This window comes from Rousettus aegyptiacus, unplaced genomic scaffold (genome assembly GCF_014176215.1).
Source record: "Rousettus aegyptiacus isolate mRouAeg1 unplaced genomic scaffold, mRouAeg1.p scaffold_m13_p_1, whole genome shotgun sequence".
NCBI classification, from domain to species: domain Eukaryota; kingdom Metazoa; phylum Chordata; class Mammalia; order Chiroptera; family Pteropodidae; genus Rousettus; species Rousettus aegyptiacus.
The window spans coordinates 179,368,612-179,382,511 of NW_023416284.1; the positions used below are offsets into that span (position 1 = coordinate 179,368,612).

At 49.1% G+C, this 13,900-nt stretch overlaps 1 long non-coding RNA gene across 2 annotated transcripts; it reads right to left on the minus strand.

Annotated features, from left to right (window-relative positions):
• Positions 1-594: 594 nt before the first annotated feature.
• On the minus strand, positions 595-13,731 carry LOC118603895. Of its 2 annotated transcripts, none has more exons than XR_004951447.1 (3): positions 13,592-13,731; positions 12,868-12,964; positions 595-1,708 (listed from the first exon to the last, which is right to left on the minus strand). It is a non-coding gene; the product is annotated as an uncharacterized LOC118603895 (long non-coding RNA). The 2 variants fall into 2 exon arrangements; XR_004951449.1 differs by lacking the exon at positions 595-1,708 and adding an exon at positions 8,313-10,679.
• Positions 13,732-13,900: the final 169 nt, after the last annotated feature.

The window sequence follows — 13,900 nt, forward strand, 5'->3', positions numbered from 1 at the left end:
AGGGAAGATGGATTTTAAATACGAGTGGTTAGTACGTTAATCCAGACATTAAAAATAATTGGGAGGCTGAAGATTAGATTGTTTCTGGAGCAGCCGAATTTGCCACGTAACAAGATAAAGGGCCTCAAATGGAATTAGTTTTTCAATCTCATAAACTCCAGGAATTATATACAGAATGGACTGGAAAGCAGATGGGTGTCTTGTGCTATTGCAAAGACTTTTCTTCCACCAATTGTTGACTTTTTAAAAGATATTTAGTATTGCTGATGAAGATGTGAATGAAAAACTCTCTTAATTGCCCTGGATGTTTTAAAATGGATAGCTACACTGAGAAGCAGTTTGACATATGCAAAAAACAAACAAACAAAAAAACACATGTTTTCCGGGTTCTATGAGTGGAGACAACTTTAGTCTAAAATAAAAAAGTAACAAAAAATAACATAATAAAGATCGAAGCCTTGCTAACCATTTGCCTAGGGCATTAGGGCATTCTGGGTTGGTATTTCATAATAGTCAAACATTTTGGCATGAATAAAAACATAATTTTAAACTCTTAGCGTATTCAAAGTCCTAATTCTGAATAATGGTGAACATAACACATAACATTGCAAGCTTTGTTATGCCTTCCACATTTTAATCAATGTTTGCAGAATTGACCTTAAACCTGAAATAAAGTATTTTTCTCCTTCAATAAAAACTTCTAATGGCATCAGATATGAACCTCAGTCTTTATAAGATAGATATTGTCAAGGTCAACAAGATGTAGGGAAGAGAAGGACCACCTTGCACGCAATAAACTTGCACTATGTAGACTCTACCCGTCTCGGTCATAATGGGGTTTTCTGATCGCAGATATCCAGATTGGCTTCCTACAGTTGGGATTCTCAGCTTTCAATTCCTAAATGACTTTAGAGCAATGCAAAACCTTAAACCCCGTAATCTACTTGTTTTGTGTTCCCGCTTCTAACACATACACACACACACACACACACACACACACACACACACACACACACACACCAGCCTCCGACATCACCATAGAGGAATTGTGCTTGGCTACTAAAAATCACTAAACAATAGTGGCTTAGACAAAGAGATGACTTTTCATCCATGCAAAATAAGTCCAAAGTTAGGCAATCCAGGGTCGTCGGCACGGTGCCCCGCCACCTCCCCCCAACACACACACACACACACACACAGTGTCATCGACATCCTGCCTCTTTTCCTCTTTCTGTCCTGCCATTCTTAGCGCTGGCTTCCATCCTCAGGGTCATTTTATGGTTACGAGGTAGTTGTTGCAGCCCTTGAAATAAACCATAAAATAAATATTCATATGTAATGTTGCTAAAATCACATTTTTACAAAGAAAAAAGAATCATGGGCAATTCAATGAAATGAATGGAAGAACAGTATTATCTTCCCCAATCGATAGAGCAGGGTCACACAGAAAATAAGAATATCGAGATATCATTTACGGTTCGAACGCCAATCTACCAGAATTTCTGCTCTCAAAGGGCGAACACTGTCCCTCTTGTGTTCGCCGCCGCTGCTGGTACCAAACGCAGCGCCAGGAACATTGCTGGGGCTGATGCTAACACCAGTGCCTGAGCTCCGAGCAGGTCTTCGAAGAGCTAACCGTATTTAACGGAGAGGCCACGTGGCTGACAAACGGACAGGAGCTCCCTTTCGTATCACGAACGAGGCTAATCTGTAATGAAGAACCGAAAACGAAATGAGTACAGGGCATGGACTCGTACATGAAAATACATGCCATACTCGAATATATCATGGACTATTATATATTAGTGCATGCTAGTTTCATACAATAATACGTATTATGTATACTTTTTGCCAATGTATTATATTCTGTAAATTAGCTCAAAACTTGAAATATTTTTTTTTATAAAAGAAAAGTCACGAATGGTATTCAGATCCTAGATTAGTCCACGAAATAATCCATAATTTACTCAAATAAAACTAATGGCGATCCTAGGATCTAAACACCCGCAAGTATTTCTGAACCCCAAACTTCTCTAAGTTCTAAGCCCTGAGTTTATGACTCTTGGGGGCCTGGGCCCCTAGACAATGGCCTCCCCAACTGCTGCTGTTTCTACCTCACTGCAAAATAGGTTCGATCCATCTTAAGAAACACAGGGAGCTCGTTAGATTCTTTTAAATTTCTACTAGAAATGAACAACAAAAACAATAACAACAAGAAATCCTTAAATTTCCTATTTCCAGAGAGTCAAAATAGTTAAATTCTCTTGTAAGGTTTCTCTTGAAAACAAGCGTTTCGTGTTGCTATAGAGCCTTCAAGAACTTCAGCTGACGTGGTTTTCTGGCAGAAATTCTGGATAACTCTACAGCTAAATTCAACTCGACTCATTTGGGATTGAGAATTTTGTTGTTGTTGTAGTTGTTAATATCCTGAGTCAAAACACACGATGTGTTTGAAGGGAAGTCCAGCCGACATTGAACATCATGTTGAAAAATAAATATTGCTTTTAAAAAGGTTTTCTTGACCTTTCTGAAAAAGTACAAAGACAATGCCAACATGCAAAGCTGCTTGTTACTGTCCCTTTCCGAGAAAGGTGGTCAGACAACATATCTCTTGGCGGCATCTGTATTTCTGATTGAAATCTAGTCTGAGGATTAAAACTTAATTAGTTTGTTAGGTCAGTCAGGAAGCTGCGCTAGAACACACAGTTTCTGGAGATAATGAGAACAGATGAATTGGAGGCCACCAGGACTTGTTCTCCACCCACCGTTCCTGTGGAACTGCTGAACGGGGCCTCCGTGGCCCTAATACCTGCAGGTCGGCTGAGCTGAGGCCGCGCACAGCCAGCGCTTATCCGCTGAGGTTCTGCCCTCCCCCTGGCCTCCTGGGGTAACGTGCCTCATGCAGTTAGTTGTCTTCCCAAGACCTAAATGGAAATTAACTTTCTGCAATAAAACCTAATCCAAAAAGACACGTTGGAAGGTAAACGAAAACGTCAGTGTGAAGGGCCCTGTTATTCAGTGCGAACCATCTCAAAGCCACCTGTCGCCTGTCGCTGGCTTGGTGCTCCCCAGCGGCCCCTCCTCTTCACAAGGACAACCCCCTCACTTGTCACAAACAGGATATAAACAAGGGACCTCGTGAAAGAAGACTGGTCACCTCGGGACTGTCAGCTTCCCTGTGACTGGGCACTTCCCCGCAACCAATGGCTTCTGTGTATTTTCAGAAATGTGTTCACATGCGAGCTTCTGGCTGCTGTGGCTGGGCTGTTTTTAAATTTTGTGTTATCAGAAGGAAGGGGCTGGCATTTGTCTCTGCCAAACACCTCCATGTCGTCGTCGGGCGGTGTGTATCCTCCTTAGACCCTTTCCTCAGCACCCTTCGGCCTGCCAGGAGGGACACGGGGCCGCGGTGAGGTGTGCAGGAGGGCGGTGTTTCCTCTAAGAGTGGAGAAGAGCCTTTCTCCCCTCCCCTGTTTTTAACCATCTACTTCCGTTTATACAACCCGCGATTACTAGCCGAACTACATTCAATTCTCAGTGTTTTACAGAAAAGCCAATGCGTACACAGATAATCGACAAGAAGACATCAGAAATTGACTATAGACTCGGTTCTGAGTGGTCTGCTCGGTAAGGAAGGGTAACAATGCATTTGAGAGGAGTAGGTTATCCACAAAGTGACGAGCATGCCCTCAAGTCACCCCAAGTTGAACTTTTCTAAAGTGAGACTCGGGCACATACCAGAATAGAAGTAAGGGTTAATAGCGCCTCCCAATTCACACACCTGGGACGTCCCCCAAAACACAGGCATGGTGATAAGTAGTGGAGATCTCCCGTGAATATTGGGGTTTTGAAATGGTTCATGCTCAGCATAGTCAGAGAGAGGTCATGACTGGTTCACAGTCCCAGCCGGCCCCATGGAACCAACTTCCTGTTTCTTGGCTCACCTGGTCCCTGGTTTGGACACAAGAATTGTTCAAGGGCCCTCTGGTGGCAGAAACCACTTTAAAGACCACGTAACACAATTTTCCCCTCCCTCGGTTGGGTGCCCTGAGCAGGGTATGAAATCCGTCTAGTGGGTCCACATTCTTCTTAGATGTGATGGAAGAGACTAGAAGGATTAAATAGGAAGTGGCAAATTGCTTTGCCTATAATAAGAATAGGCAATTGGACCATAATATAAATATATTTTCTTACAATGGTCAAAAAAAAAAAGTTTGAAAAAGATACTGATCTAATTTACCCACTCCCACCCCTGTCTTTCAAAGAGAACACTGGAAACCAGGAATTTGAAATGTCATGTTCAAGTTCAAAGAACTAGTTAAGGACAGGGCAGAGGTCAGTGCTTCTCAAATCATCAGTTACAAAATACAGTTCTTAGCTTTTAAAAAATTTCTTATTCATGGCACACTAATACTTTTGTAAAATATAAGAATGAATTACTAAAAAAATGAAATTAAAAATAGTCATGTAATAGAAAATCCCCAATATTTCACTATTAGATTCAATAGACACAAAATACTGACGAAGTGCCATAGAAGTTCATAGACACAGACATCACTCTCTGCTGGTGTCTCCTGGCCCCTGCCCTGTGTAAATCTTGCCTCTGTTGATTTTAATCTGTATCCTTGTGCTATAATAAACCATAACTGTGAGTAGAATGGCTTTTCTGAGTTCTGTGAGTTTTTCTAGCAATTTTTGAGCCTGAGGGTAGTCTCGAGAACCCCAAAACATTACACTCTGGTACAGGCAGCTACTCCCAAGCTGCCTGTAACGATTCTACAAACCTACCATACCTCCCACCTACAGGCTGTAGCACCTAAAATTCTGTGCTGCGGACAATTCAGGCCTTTCCCACAGAGCAAATATGTTATCTAAAGACAATAGGAGTCACAAGGCATTAAAATTTGAGCGAGTTTTTTTTTTTAAATCATAATAACTGGTAAAGAGCAAGAAGCAGAGGTCAAGTAGGTTTTAGTAGGAAAATTAAGAGGACCTGGCACGATAAACTTGCTGGAGGTATAAGATTTCAGGAATTTGAGAGCTTTGAGAAGAAAGAAATTTTAAAAATAAATCTGGAACAAATTAAATAAACATAGCGCTAATCGTAAGAGCTGTTACAGACCAAATGTGTTAGCTTAAAACAAGAAGAATGCGAGACATACGTCGTATACACCTTGGTTCGTCCTTAACAACTGTCAAGTCTGACATATTTAGAAATATCGAAGATTCGGGGGAAGAAAGGGGGTTGGTTTTTTTCCTTCCAATTTTCTAGGGTAAGTGATAAAATCGTTAATTAAAAAGATAAATTGTTGGTGAAAAATGTCCGGAGGTCTTGCTGGCCTTGGTGTTTTAAGCTGTCAGCTAAGCAGAAGGAGCAGCGGAGCCGGGGTCCGGGCTGGGGGAGGAGATGCTTCAGCCCCCTGAGCCCGAGGGCCACGCGCCCAGGCCCTTCAGGCCGCTCTTTGAGAAAGACACCTGTCTCCTTTCACTGCTTCAGCACGCGGTGGCTTCCTTGGCTGTGACTTGGCGGACGACGCCTCGGTATCTTCCAGGACACGCACCAGGACGTGTGTGTCGTCTCTGCGGACTCGCTTGCCCAGGGGACTGCCTCTAATTCTGAAGGTCTCCTTCAGGAGCTAAAAACTTCTGCTCAAAGGTCGCATGCTGACAACAGGGTCGGTGAAGGGCAGGTGAGGCTGGAATGCCCGGGGCATTCTCAGAACTAACCCCCCGTGGCCACCTTCAGCCCGGTTCTGCCGAACCGCCTCCCGCTCCTGCGTGAGCTCCCAGCCCTCAACTAGCGAAGCCCGCACGGCGCTCGGGGAGGCTGAGCAGCCCCTGCGGGGTGGTGGCAGCACTGGCAGGTCCCTGCCCTGCTTCTGACTTCTGTCCTCGGGACGATAGACCTGAGGCTCAGTCTCATGTCCTAAGGCGTAAGGACTAAGGGAGCAGGCACGCAGAGGATGAGGGCCGGGAAAAGAAGCAAGCGAGTCACACTGCCATTATCGGGGCAAAACCAGCTCGAATCAGAGAGAGAGAATGTATTTACAGAAATGACGTTTACGTGTAGTCACATGACTAGCGGCTCAGTTTCCTTGCAGAGGAGAAGCACCGTCCAGGCTCACACACGTCCAGCTGCCTGACTTCGAAGGACTTCGGGGGGTCTGGAGAGGAACCGTGCTTTAAAAATACAGCAACGACGCTACTGCTGCAGAAGGAAGAAGTAACTACGCCCAAGGCTTCGCGTCCTCTCTGTGTGGTCGGCAAGGAGACAGGGCCTGCCCCTCGGCTCTGTGTGCCCCTTGGAGCAGCCTCTCTAGAACCTTCGTGGCTTCCCGAATACACTCTCTTCCACAGACGACTCGGTTTTCTTAAATCCCTAGGGAGAATAAGATGTATAATAGGACTGTGCTCCCCGTGACAATGTCCTGTGCAAGTCCCCAGCTCTCTTACAGGTGACCACAGGTTGACCGGGCATGGGGAGGGGAGGGGAGGAGGACAGTCTGCAGCGTTATTTCCGAGGTGTTTGGAGCTCAGTGGTTGAGAGAGGATTAGGGAGGTACGCAGGAAGATGGCACCCGGTTCGGCCCTGGCATCTGCTCTGTAAGCTCCTGTTCTTCATTTCGGCTGTAAGAGCTGGTCCTTGCCAGCCCTAGTGAGCTTGCCGAAGCCACACAGAGGCAGCTGCGTGCAAGAGAAATGTTGCTGTGTCTCCCCCACTGGCTGGCCGTCTGATGTTCCTTTGGCGGACCACCCTGCCCACTCTCACTCAGTCCTGTGGTTGAGGGGAAGCTGTCCCTTTGCCCTCTGCAAAGGATGGGCACATAGGCCTGGACTAGCAGGGCGCCTGCGTCCTCTGAGCTCTGTACCACAAATTTAGCCACTTAAGAGAGCAGATTCATTCTCTCAGTTCTGGAGGCTCGAAGTCCAAAATCAAGGTGTCAGCTGGGCCCGTTCCCTCTGAGATGCTGGGGGGACCCTTCTGCGCCTCCGCCAGCTTCTGGTGCTGGCCGTCGGTCCTCGGCGTGCTGGGCTGGCAGCTACCTCACTCCCATCTCTGCCTCTGTCGTCACATGGCCTTCCCCTGTGTGTCTACATCTTCACATGGCGTTTTCCTCGTCTTATAAGGACACCAGTCAAGTTGGATTAGGGCCCATCCTAATGGTCCCATCTAATTGATTATATCTGTAAACACCGTATTTACGAATGAGGTCACATTCACAGGTACCAGGAGTTAGGGCTCCAACATATCCTTTGGGGCGACGCAGTTCAACCCATGACATCACCTCTTGCCTGAATCATAGGCGGCAACCTCCTGACGGTCCTTTCTGATGACAATCTCTTTCTCTCCGATACAGTCTCCAAACTGCAGCTAGAGGGCAGCCTAGAATACAGCATTCGCAAGGATGACCACGTTCCTCCCTCCTTAAGCCCTTCGCCAGCTCCCCACATCATCTGTGGGGCAACCCCCACACTCCTTAGGATGGCCTATGTAGGGGCTGTCTGCAAACCCCCTCTCCCGGTCACATGTGAAGACACAGTCTCCGCCTCTCCTTGAACTTGGGCTGGTCCTGTGACTTGCTTTGACCAACACAAGGCAGCAGAAAGCAGGCTAGCCAGGTCTAGACCTCGACTTCAAGAGGCCTGGCAGCTCTGCCTCTGTACTCCTGGCTGCCTGAGCCACTGTGTGGGGGGCTGACTTCCCTGCTGGAGACAGGCCTGGTGGTCACCCCCTGAGCCTCAGTGATCCAGCCTCCCTCACCCCTACCCCCAACGAAGGCACTGGACACATAAATGAGACCATCTTAGGGGTTTCAATTCCAACTGAGGTCCCAGCTGAAGGCAGTCAACACCCCACGGAGCAGAAGAACCTCCCCCATGAGCCCAGCCAACCAGTTACAAGACATAACGAATCAGAGTTAACTCACGCCGCTAAGTTTTGGGACAGTTTGTTATGTAGCAGTAGAAACCGAGACGTCATGTGAATGCTTCCTCTTCGGCCTCATCCACTCCTGTGCATTCCCAATGCTCTGCTCCATCCACACGTCCCCGAATGTGCGATGCCTTCTTAGGTTTCCGTTCACTTCCCCTGGACTCTTCCCCTGGCGCACCTGACACACTCCTGTTCATCCCTCGAGCCCCAGCTGAAACCTCTGTGCCATCTGACGCTGTCCCCGACCACTCCCTCTCATCCCCCTAATCCCTTCTTCTATCCCTCTCTGGCATATTCCTTTATTCGAGTTTCTATTCTTCGATAGTTTGTTTTTTCTTTTCTTTTTTAATGGCCTCCCCGCAAATTGTGAGTCTAGGAGAGCAGAAACAGAGACTCATTTATTTACCTTTGGACTTGCAGTGCCCAGTGACGTGCCTGGCACCTCACAGATACCCAACGAGTCTCTGAACAAATGGAAGAATGAACAGAGGCAGGAAAATGCAAGAATACAAAACACTTTCTTGTCTTTCTTACGAGCCCTCATCTGAGTCCAGGTGGAGACAGGGAAGGTGAGTCTTGAAACTTGCCTCCATCCTCGTCTACAGCTTCTGCTGCAGGTTCTCGAAAGCACGTTGTCTGCAAGCCTGAGAACATGAGCCATATGAGCACAGCTCCTGAACCTCATTCCGGTGGGGTCCGAACGACCCACTCTCCACAGGTGCTGCTGTTTCTTGCAGAACTGCTGCTCCTGCCTTGAATTTGCACCCACAGGTGGCGTGTAACCCCCAGAGCTGGCCAAGGGCGGGTGTCTCTGAACCCATCCTCCTCTCCTGGGAGCTTGTTTTCAGGGTGACCAGGACTTGTTTTCATCGGGTATGGCAAGACACAGACATGAAACGAGTGTCATGACAGAAGAGGTTTCTGCTCACAGTTTCTTAGAAGCAGGAGGCAGAGCCGACCACGCAGAGCCACACAGGGAAGCCCCAGGGCCTGCTGGGAACGTGGAGGTGGGGAGAGAAGAGCCCCCACCGTGATTTCCTCGGGAAGGAACAGGTGAGGCGGGGTGGGCAGGTTTAGGACTGGTGAGTTTGAGTAATTTTAACGGGCACTGAGGCGTACGGTCTGTCCCTAGAGTTGGTGCCTGGGCTGACTAGGGCAGGCGGATAGTGGCCCAGAGTGACAGCCAGATGGAGGAGGTGATTGGGGTGGGCTCGGAATGGGTCGATCGGCTGCGAAGGCTCACTCTGGGCAAGTCTGTATACCTTTAGAAATCCACTGGTCCTCAGAAGTGTGGTCCCTCGGGGTCTGCAAAGCCTCGGAGGTCAAAGCACTAGAAAGACCTGGTTATACAGGGCTGCACGTGTCCTGTGTTCTGTGACCCCGTTGGCAAGTGTCCTTGGACGGTTCGTTCTGGGCTCTTTACATCAGAGGCTGCTACTTTCCTATCAGAGACGTGCAGCGATGCGGGCGCCCGGCATGGAGCCTTTGCTGAGGCCACTTAACGTGCCAAATCCGATTACTCAGGACACCCCACCGGAGGACGCCATCCCGCCCTCCACGTAAAAGACAACGCAGCGACTTGTCCCTGGAGACAGTGCAAGCCCTCTGTGGCGTGCAGAGTTGCACCTGCCAGTGCACGCAGCGGCATCCTCGTCGGGGTCCAATGCACAGTGGCCAGTGCGAGGAACGTGCAAGGCTCCACACGGTCTCACACGCCTCGCGCTTCGGTGAATCCGCGCTGTGTGGCAAAACCACACGTGATTATTAAAGAGCAAGCTGGACCTCAATCCACACGTACAATATTAGTACAAAATGTCTGGGGAAAATATCCTCAAACGAGGACAGCAATTTCAGCAAAGATCCCTCACCTGTTCACCTGCGAGGATTCTTTTTATTTTCTTTCCATGACTCCTGCGGGGTTCGTGATGAGAGAATAAACGTTCTATGTTCCCATGTTCTTAGAAATCAAGGACATGTATATCTACTAATCTCAACTTCCGGACACGTGGAGATAAGCAGTGTTTCCATGGCGAGTTTGTTTAATTCTAACTAAAAGCAAAGGAACGTGATATGTTGATCGGCCGGTGTGATGTCATTGCAGGCAAGTGGGTGACTTCTCACGAACTTTGCGATATGCTGGAAATAAGCCATGAAATCCCTTGGACTTACCCCAAAGGACGCTTGAGGGTCAAAGAATACGTGCTTGGGAACCCCTGGACTACAGTTTGAAAGATCCAGAGGAACCAAACCCAAGTCCTCCTTGACCAATAAAAAATGCCATCTGCCACATCATTCGGAGTAAGGATTACTTTTCAAGAACAATAATAACAGCCTTATATGTTCCACCCCCCATGATAAGCACTTTCTATGCACATTTGCAGTGAATTATTATGCTAATCTTATGAAACTGGCTCATGGGAGCACAGGAAAACCCAAGGCCCCTGCTAACCGGGAAGCCAGGATGAATCTTAGACCCCAATTACTCTCAAGCCTGTGCTCTAACCCCTCAGCTATGTTGGAACGTGGGATTTAAGGATCTCTAAAGAAAACTGCATTGGTCCGCTTGGGTGGCCATAACAGGACGCCATGGGCTCAGTGGCCTAAACGTTTAGATACTTATTTTCTGGAGGGTATATGTTGTATGAGGTCAAGGGTCAAGGTGCCTTCAAGACTGGTTTCTGGTGAGTCCTCTTGTCCTGGATTGTAGATGGCCGCCTTCTTGCTGTGTCCTCGCATGGCCTCCTCTCTGTGTGAAGAGGGAGAGAGAGCATTCTCAAGTATGTCTCTTCTGTTTCCAGGGACCCCAGTCCTGTGGGATTACGGCCCTGTCATGACCTCATTTAACCTCCCTGAAGACTCAGTCTCCACATACAGTCATACTGGGGGCTAAGGCTTCAACATGTGGATTTGGAGAAACAATTCAGTCCACAGCAACACGGCCTGCACTTTCATGGATCCACTTGAGAAGCCACCACCTGGGGGAGCAGGTGAGGCATCCAGGCTCTGGGGTCTGCCAGGTGAGGTCAGACTTAACCTGAGAAGTCCAAACACCTGGTGCTCATATTCTTATTAACAAGGGAAAAGCTGCCTTTCTAATCACCATTCGGATTTTTCTGGGGTAGCTTTCTTTGTTCTTCTGGCTTCTAGAAAAACGTGCGTCTATAAGCAGAAGAGTCCTCGGCACCGTGGAGCCCGGGCGAACGTAAAGACCGTGGCTGTTAGAGTCACACAGCTCTGAATTAACGTGCTGGTTCGGTCGCCTGTGAGCTCTGTGACCTTAAGTCAGTCACTCAATCCTTCCGAGTGTCACTTGCTCCATTTTCAAAATGGCACCCCTCACAGAGTATTGCGCCAGCAATATAGATAGGAAAGCTTGCACCACGGTCCCGACCCCCAGCAGGAACTCCGAAGACATCCGTCGTATGCCAGCTCATGGGCTGTGCCGCTGGCCCCTGACGGGAAGGCCTGGACGGAGACCTTCCACTTGGCCACGTGCTTCAATAAACCCCGGGCGCGTCTCTAGGCCCCTGTCCTTAGAGTCACCGGGGCATTGATATCAATGCAACACCTGACCATTTTGTGAGACTTTGGTTGTCACCAGTCAATTAAATTAGAGCCACGTTTCCTCCCAGGGCCTTCAGGTATCGGATAGAGGCAGTGTCCCCTAGGAGCTGGTCGAAACTGGGGTCCTGAGAGACAGCACTGTCACCAGGACAGGGGCAGAAGGTCTGAGCTGAATAGCTGGTCTGGTCACTGACTGCCTTAAATGGCTTGAAACTGGCCATTTCCATCTCGGAGGCCCTTGGTTCCCACCGGGACAGGGGCATAAAGTCTGAGAGCCGGCTGGGGGGCCGGCTGACAGACAGTGCGCCTTCTCTGCCTTCCCACCTCCCAGGTCAGACCCCAGTGACAAGCAGGAGCTGGAGCGGGCTGGCAGGCAAGGGGAGACGCCGGCATTGTGGGCGGTGGAGCCACCCAGTGACAGGAGATATAACTTATGAACCCGCCAACCTCTGATGGACGCCGAGCTCTACTTACTAACGACGTACTCTCGGGGAGCTCCTTCGTGTCTGCGGGAGTCTGTTTTCCTTGTCTGTAAAGTGGGCACCATGTCGCATCCTCTGCTTAGGGAGCAGAGATGGTCCATGCAGAGCACACGGCTAATGCAGTAGCTCTTAGCAAGTAGTAGCTATGCTTATCTCTGTCATTGTGACTTACAGTTCTTAGGGAGGTGGGCTGCCAGACGGGAACTAAAGCCCAGCCCTGGAAATGCTCAGGGATTTCAGGCGGGAGAGGAGGACAGGGCCACATGTCCCCAGGACAGGGGGCTTTTCTGAGCTGGCATCGCCTAGCACACAATGATGGGGTCCTTTCCAACAAAGGGTCCCCATCTTGAAATGCCCAGTCACAGACAGAGAACAGGCCAGTGAGGCCAACACACTGGCTGGGCAGGGCTTGCCCTTTTGCAGTTATGACGGTTCCCTCGGTCAGGTGGGACTTCCCAGGGTCCCCTCTCTCTGCTGGTTCCTACATGGGAGAGCAAGCAGCTATGCATGAGGTCACCGGGGGAGGAAGGAGATGTGGATCTCTGATCTCCACGATGTTTCCTTAACTCTTCCAGATTTAGAAGATGCTCAAGGAACCTCCGTGACCTTGAGAATAGGTTTATCAGCTATGGCGGGGGCAACCAGAAGCAGGTTGACTGGTGGCCATTTCTTGCTCACGGATGGAAGGGCAAAGAAAGAGAAAGCAAGTATGAGGCACAGTGTGGGGAAACCTAGCTCAAAAACGCTCGCCCCAAACATTCCCTCATTAGAGGGACATCTTAGTGGATGATACAGCCCGACCGGCTTAGCCTGGATTGGTCAGCCAATCCCTGCCAGGCAGCAGGGGGCGGCCATGATTGGTTAGGCTTATTGGAAGCCACCTCCCACCTTCTGCTGAGCAGGAACCTGTAGCAACCAGAACAGACCCTTCTGCAGGAGGAGTCTGTCCCTAGGAGAAGCACGTCCAGATCCGGGTTGCTCGAGCCTGTGGATGAGTAAACAAAGTCACGGTTGGGAGCCATCTGGCAGGCTCTTGGTGCTGAGCCCTTATCATGCCCTATGCAGGGCAGGGCGCCTGCTGTCCGAGAGGGGCGGGGAATACGCTGGGCCGGCCCCGCCCACCTTTCCCTCTCTCTTGCTCTAGTCCACCCACTCACCCTTCCCTTCGCCTCCGATTGCTCAGGCAAGGTCAGCCCTCGAAGACCGGTTCTGCCTGCCAGGGGCTCCATCAGATCATCCTCAATCTGTAAAATGTGCCAGAGGACAGAGGCATCCCTCCGAGGGGGCCCTGAGCAGCCATCAATCCAAATGACCACAGATGACCACTTCCTGCCTGAATGAGCTTCGCTTTGCTCACGAAGGCAATACCTCATTGATCTGTATTATCTCTGAAATGACAGTGGCCTAACTAATTGGGAAGGCATGACCTCGGAAAATAATTTCACCAACTCCTCCCTCTAAAACAGTTTTCTGGGTCAACCAGTAGGTGAGAAGTAGCTGATGGTTTATATTTTAGGAGAGAAGAGGTCGTTCTCCACCCCAACGTAGCTGACATCTCCTAAATCCAGGCTCACACAGTTGTCTGCGCATCAGGATGGCGACCGAATCTTACCCCTTATGTCTACACGGCTGGACCGCTGGCGACTATCCAGAGTATTGAGTCGAAAAGGATTCCGAAGCCGCACCAGGAAGAGTATTGCTTTTCTGAGTTGGGCCTCTTTCTCAGCCCTCGGGAACTACTGGCATAGAGAAGCTAAGCCCAGCTGGATCTGGGATAAATGATCTATAAACAGGGGGTGGGAAAAGCGAGATAAAGTCTAAAATATCAAAGTCCTGACTGGGTTTGGTCAACCCTTTTGTGTTCCTGCCATGTGACTGACTCATCTGTGAGAAAAACTCAGATTACATTAAATTTATGAGT